Source organism: Mastomys coucha, unplaced genomic scaffold, assembly GCF_008632895.1.
Source record: "Mastomys coucha isolate ucsf_1 unplaced genomic scaffold, UCSF_Mcou_1 pScaffold4, whole genome shotgun sequence".
Lineage (NCBI taxonomy): Eukaryota > Metazoa > Chordata > Mammalia > Rodentia > Muridae > Mastomys > Mastomys coucha.
In genome coordinates, this window is record NW_022196910.1 from 51899759 (window position 1) to 51907718 (window position 7960).

Consider the following 7960-nt stretch of genomic DNA (forward strand, 5'->3'; position numbering starts at 1 on the left):
ACCTTAAAAGAACACAGGTTCCAGTCTAGACTACTATACCTAACAGTACTATACATGGAGAAAACAGTATTTCAAGACAAATCCAAATTCAAACAATATGTATCCACAAACCCAACTCTACAGAAAATACTTGAAGGAAAAAATCCAACCTAAGGTGGATAAGTACACCCAGAACACAGGAAATATGTAATTCCTACCAGTAAAACAAGGAAAGAACTCAAAGACACACAAACACAAACACATACACTCACACCATCACCACCACTGCAATAACAGGAAATAACAATATCTTTCAACATCAATGGACCTAATTTCCCAATAAAGACACAGGCTAACAAGATGAGTGTGAATACAGAATCCATCATTCTACTGCATACAAGAAACACACCTCAGCTGTAAAAGGCTAGAAAAAAAGTTTTCCAAGAAAACTGACCCAAGTACCAAGCCAGGATAACCATTCTAATATCTAGTAAAATATACTTTCAATGAAAATTAATCAGAAGAAACAGGGAATGACACTTCATACTCATCAAAAGATAAAAGCACCAAGAAAGCATCTCAATTCTGAACATCTATACCCCAAACAGAAGGGCAACCACATTGAAAAGGAGACATTGCTAAGGCTTAAATTTCACATTGAACTCCACACACTAATAGTGGGAGGATTCAATACCCCATTTTCACCAATTAACAGGCCATCTAGACAAAACTAAACAGAGAAATAGTGAAAGTTACAGGCACTATGGGCATAACAGACATCATCCTTCAAGGTAAATGATAAATGGGCTGAGGAAGAAAATAGGGAAGCAACATTCTTTACAATACACATGAATAATATAAAATACTTTGGTGTAATTCTAACCAAGCAAGGGAAAGATCTGTATCACAAGAACTTCAAGTCCCTGAAGAAAGCAATTGAAGAAGATCTCACAACATAGAAATATCTCCCATGCTCATGGATTGGTAAAAAAATAACAGTGAAAATGGCTATCTTACCAAAAGCAATCTACATATTCAATGCAATCCCCATCAAAATTCCAACAAGTTTTTTGATAGAACTTGAAGGAGCAATTTTCACTTTCATAGGGAAAAATAATAAACCCAGGATAACCAATATAATCCTGAAGTATAAAAGAACTTCAGGAAGAATCACCACCCCATACCTCAAGCTGTACTACAGATCAATAGTGATAAAAACTGCATGATATTGGTACAGAAACAGACATGTTGATGGATAGAATCTAAGAACAGACTCAGAAATAACTCCACAGACCTGTGGACATGTGATTTTTGATAAAGAAACCAAAACCTTCCATGGAAAAAAGAAAGCAGAAGTGGTTTTGGTCTTATTGGATATCTGTACATAGAAGTATGAAAATAGATCCTTATTTATAACCCTGCACAAATGACAAGTCCAAGTAGATGAAAAACCTCAACACAAACTGGATATACTAAATCTCATAGAAGACAAAGTGGAAAATACTCTTTAATGCACTGGTATGAGAGACAATTTCCTGAACAGAACATCAATGGCTGAGGCTCTAAGACCAACAATTGGGATAAATGGAACCTCATGAAGCCACAAAGCAGAGATTTCTCAACAGAGGAATTTCACATGGCAAAGAAGCACTTAAAAAAACATTCAAAGTCTTTAGCCATAAGGGAAATGCAAATCAAAACAACTCTGAAGTTCCATCAGACACCCTTCAGAATGGCTAAAAGGGAAAACTTAAGTGACAACTCATGCTGGCAAGGATGTGGAGCAAGGGGAACACTTCTTCACTGCAAGTGGGAGTGCAAACTCATAGGACCACTTTGGAAATCAATTTGACAGTTTCTCAGAAAACTGGGCATAGCTACACTTCAAGATCCAGCTATATCCATCCTGGGAATGGACCCAAAAGATGCTCCAACATCCCACAAAGACACTTGTTCAACTATGTTCATAGCTTTACTCCTAACAGCCAGAAACTGGAAACAACCTAGAAGTCCTTCAACAGAAGAATAGATTTAAAAAAAATGTGGTACATCTAAACAATGAAATATTATTCAGCCATTAAAAACAATGACATCATGAATTTTTCAGGCACATGGATGGAACTTAAGAATATCATCCTGAGTGAGGTAACCCAGTTCCAAAAGGACATGCATGGTATGTAATCACTTATAAGTGGATATTAGCCATAAAATACAGATAACTTGATGTACTCCACAAACCTATAGAAGCTAAACAGAAAGGAAAGCCCAAGCAAGTGTGTTTGAATCTCCTTTAGAAGGGGGCATAAAAAAAAGTCATGAGGCAGATGGATGGAGGAAACTAGGAGGAAGAGGGGATGGTGAGTGGAATGTGGTGGGGGGCGTTCAAGATCATGTGCAGGAAGGACAGGAGGGATGGACAGATAGCCATGAGAAGGAATGGAAATCTATAACTGATGGGGGTGAGGAGGTGGTGGCATCTCTTGTGATAAGGGAGGCTCCCAATAATCAACAGGATGACCTTAGCTGTCATAACATTGGGTATATGGAACCTGAAGAGACTCCTGTAGCCAGATAGGAACCCACAATTGAGTGATAGAGACACCAGCCCACCCCCCAAAGCTTTTAACACAAATTTTATCCTGTCTACAAGAAATGCAGGCATGTGGGATGGAGCAGATACTTAGGGAATGACCAATCAATAACTGGCCCAACTTGAGACCCACCCCATGGGCAAGCACCATTCTCTAATACTATTAATGATACTCTGTTATGCTTATAGACAGGAACATGTTGTCCTCTGATAGGTTCCACCCAGCAGCTGGTTCAGCCAGATACACACATCCACAGTCAAACAGTAGATAAAGCTTGGGGACTCATGGAAGAAGAGGAGGAAGGATTGCTGGCCCCAGGGGAATAGGAACTCCATAGGAAGACCAACAGCATCAACTAACATGGACCCTTGGGGCTCTCAGAGTCTGAACCAACCGCCAACCAAAGAACAGACACAGGCTGGACCTAGGCCTCCCCACACATATGTAGATGTGCAGCTTTGTCTTTTTATGGGTCCCAAACAACTGGAGTGGGGGCTACACTAAATGCTGTTGCCTGTGTGTGGGATATGTTCTTCTAGCTGGGCTGCCTTGTCTGGCCTCAGTGGGAGAGGAAGCATCTAAGCTTGCAGACTTGAAGTGCCAGGGTGGGAGGATACAGGGTAGGCAGTTGGGAGAGAAGGGGCAGCACACACCAACTCAGAGGAAAAGCGTGAAAGAGAGAAGGATTTTTGGAGGGGGGGTGACCGGGATGGGGCCAGTGAGCAAGATGTAAAGTTAATAATTAATGAACAAAATTAAAACTAAAATATGGAAATGCAAATGCTCCAGTCTTGTAGAATGTTAATCATTTCATGGTGTAATAATTACTATTAAAACTTAGTAGGCACTTCCCTACTCCCAGTTTGATAAAAAGCTTTATCTGTCATGTTACCTCCAAAATTTGAAAAACAAAAGACCTATCTCCTCAGAAAACACACCACTATATCTACCTTCTGAAAATTTAAAATCTGCCAAGAGTTCTGGAAGTTCATTTCTAGGAGTCTCAATTATCTCTCTGGTAGCATTCCTGTGTGTTATTATGAGAGGGTTTGATCCCGAGAAGAGTGTTCATGGAGCAACACTTCAATGGGCAACATTTCCTTCACAGTTTCCAAATGAAGAAACACAGGTTTCGGCTTCCAGGTGCAATACACAGTCTCAACAGGGGCTGCTTTGCAGAGCAAGCATGCAAAAAGGGAAAAAAGGTCTGGGTCAAAGAAATGGACAAAGACTGCCCCTCCCTCTTTACCTCACAATTAAGCTTCATTGTTTCCCCAAGTCGTAAGTTTCTTACTTATTACCAAGTCTACCAAGCTAGTACTAAGAGATAAAAATTAGATAAATAAAACCAAATGTGAATGAATTGTTTAACCAAAAATTTAATCGTTTTATTGGAGTGGCCATGGAGGTTGGTCCCATCATGCTCTCAATACCACAATAAGAGGTCTCGTCTTTGCAAGACCTTTCACACGCCCTGTGGTCTCTGCAGAGATATCAAGGGGCCAGCAATACCAAGCTCCCAAGAAAGGTGCCCATTCGCTCCTTCTCCCCAGGGCAATGGAAGAAGACATTTGTCTTCTGTTTTCTGACTCCTTTACTTACAGTTTAATTGGCTCCTCTAACTCACTGAAGTCCTGTCACGAACTCTAGAGGTACAATTCCCTTTCGACTGTTCTGTAGAATAGTGAGTCTGAAGTAAAAATGAAATATCATTTTAGCTAAAAATAGATGAGGAAAATTTTCTGGAAGTTAGAGTATTACTTCATTTCCACCATTTTTTTTCTGACTTTAGCAAGATCGTTACCATGGAAACAAAATGAATTAAACTATAAAATTCTCAGGCTCCTTTGATAAATTCTTTTGCTGATAAAGTGAATAGTTTGGTACTCAACTTATATTTTTACTATCCAGATTTGAAATAACTATTGATTTCTTGAAAGTTAATAAGAGTTGAATTACTTAGTTCTTCTGAAATTATTCTTTTAATGATGTTAGGGCTTCCACTTTAGGGTAAAAGTGACACTTAAATATATACAAAATTATGACATGTGGTTACTAATTATTGAAGAGATATTTAACAAATATTAAAGGAACCATACCTGATTTCAATTTGTCTATTAGAAACTTTAATTGTAATATTTCTCTCATTTCATCATACACAGTATCATGATGACTAAAAAAATATATTTCATTTCATCTAGATAAAATGCAAATTTTATTTCTCACAGGTACTTAGTAATAACAAAAAGTATGTTTCAATATTTTTAATATTTTAATATTTTACTTAATAAATTTGATTATTACTGATAAATTTTTTTTAGCATTATCACTACTATACCTCACTTCAGTGACCTTTGTTGAATGATTGTGTCTATAAATATACTGGGAAGAAATATCCCTTGTACCTAGAAGAAAAAACTTATATGTGATTATCAATGATTTTTTTTCCTTTTCTAAACCAAGTACTAGTTCATACAGTCTAATTAAGAAAAATAAATATTTGTTGATATTTATGTACAACTACATGTAGACAAATGTAGCACAGAAGTATTTTAAATAACATTTCATATAGTTTCATAGCATATATTAAATATTTAGCAATAACATATAGCATATCAGATGTTCATTCATATATATGTAGTATCTAATACTTTAATAATGTAATTGTATTATGTAACACATTAAATTTATGTGTACATGAGTTGTTTTCATTAGGGTTACTCTGTTATGATAAAACACCATGACCAAAAGCAAGTTGTGGAGGAAAGGGTTTATTTGGCTAGCACATCTACATTACTGTTCATCACTGAAAGAAGTCAGAATAGACACTTCACTAGGACTGGATCCTGGAGGCAGGAGCTGATGCAGAAATTATGGAAGAGCCTTGCTTACTGGTTTGTTCCTCACTGCTTGCTCAGTCCACTTTCTTACTGAAAACAGAACCAAAGTCTCAGGGCTGACCCCAGCTACAATGGGCTGGGCACTTCCACATGAACCACTAATTAAAAAAAAAAAATACTAAACTGCCTGTCTAATATCCCAATTTTATTCAGGCATTTTCTCAACTGTGCCTCTCTTCTCTAGAGTGACTCTAGCTTGTGTCAAGTTGATATAAAACTAGCCAACACAACTGATGGCGTGTCAACTTAAGACACAAAGGCATCACTATTAAACCACATACTTTCATTTGTTATTCATCCACAAGATCTCACATTTATATGAACATCACAATATAAAAAATTACAACTTTCTAAAGTCTCACGGTCTTTAAATTTCAAGCACTTAAAAGTTCAAAGTCTGTTAAAAAATATCTGAACTTTCTTTTAAAATCCAAATTCTTTGAGTCTTTGCACTAGTCCAAAATCTCTTTAAATTTCCTTTAAAAGTTCAAAGGCTTTCAACTGTGGCCTCCTGTAAAAATCAATATTAAGTTAACTATTACATTACTTAAGAAGGAAGAAACGGGGCACAGTCGCCATCTGAACAAAGCAAAGCCATGCCCCAACAGTGTAAATGAATCATTGCCAATATCTGAATTTACTCAAGGTCTGGACCCTCCAAAGGATGGGGGCCACTTTCTGGCTTTGTTCTCCACAGCCAACAAAACTTGTCTTCTAGTCTCTGGATGGTGAACTCCATTCTACCTACTGCTCTTGGTGGTCAACAACTTGTCTTCTAGTCTCTGGATGATGAACTCCATCCTTCCTACTGTTCTTGGTGGTCAACAATAGTACTGCCATCTCCAAAATGCTGCACATTCACCAATAGGTCTGCCAGGCTCTCTTCAGTGATCCTAACGTTGTGACACATAGTGGCAGGCCTCAGCTGCTCTCATGACCCTTTACATACTCAAAACTAATATCACCTGGCTGATCCTTACACTACCAAGTTCTATACCCACCACAAGATACAACCCTGCCATATCAGGAACACAGCTTCTGTGTGCTGATGCTCAGAAAACATTTTCCATAATATTTCACCTCAATGATATTGTTCACTTTAATGCTAATTTCTCAACTCCATTTGAATCTTCCAGCAAAGAAATAGTTAAAGAGATTGTATTTTGTTAATCACAGTTAATTCTTCAAGGTAATCAAATCACAGAATCTTAATTCAAAATAGCAAATGGTCCTGATAGCCTTTAAACTTCGCTCTGATACCACAAAGCCATACCTTGATCGGCAGCAATAACCTCAACATTCTTGTCTTCCAATCTGCTATAGAGCATTCTTCTGAGCTCTACCTGCACAAGGCTTATCTAGTACAGAATTCCAATGTCCCTTGCAATCCCTGCAACAACACATGGTCAAGTCTCTCCAATAAAACTCCACTATCTGGCAATACTTTCCACCATAATTAGGGTTTATACTGCTCTGATGCATCAGCACAACCAAAAGTAAGTTGGAGATGAATTGCGTTTTTTGGTTTACACTCTCACACCATAGTCTACTGTTGAAGGCAGTCAGAAAAGAAACTCGGGGAAAGCAAGAATCTGGAGGCAAGAGCTGCTGCAGAAGCCATGGAGGGATGCTACTCATGGACTTATTCTTCATGCTTTGCTCTACATGACTTGCTCAGTCTCCTTTCTTATTGAAACCACAAACATATGTCCAGGGGTAATATAACTAAAAATACGTTGGGCGCTTCCATAGCAATCAATCTTATTAAGGTAGTTTCTCAATTGAGGCTACCTCCTCTCCAATAACTGTAGCTTGTGTCAAGTTGACATAAAACTGGCCAGTACAGGAATAAAATAAAATAATACATATACATATATATTCCTTCCCAGATGCCACTATATGTCCATGTAACCATTTTTACTCTATTTTTGATCAGAAATTATTTTTACAGCATATAATGAATATATATACATATTCCTTCCTAGAGGCCACTATATGTCCATGTAACAATTTTTATTCTATTTTTGATCAGAAATCAATTTTTTATAGCAAAGTGCTTAATCTTTGTTGGACAGTGCTCAGATAATTCTCCAGAAACCAGTTTATGAAGGTGTATTACAAAACTTATAAAACAGAAAACGAAACTAGAAATATATCAGTAAGGACTTCCCAAGGTCAGACATATAAATCAAAAGTAGAGAGCAGAGCAATTCAAACTAGCCAATCTCAGCTTCATGCACATAGTTTTGTTCCATTTCCTCCCTGAAGTATTTATTGTAAGCAAGTGTTTTTTAGAGTCAGAGAGTGGTCAATTTCTGTGTTTTCCAAACATGTGCAAACCTATTTCCTCTTCATAAACTAAATCTGAACTGTCAAAATAAGTCTGATTGGACGAAATCACGTAGCATCATCTTCCATCTACAATGGAGAACATTCTCTTTGTGTCTCTGTTTCTCTGTCTCCCTCCCTCCCTCCCTCCCTCCCTCCCTT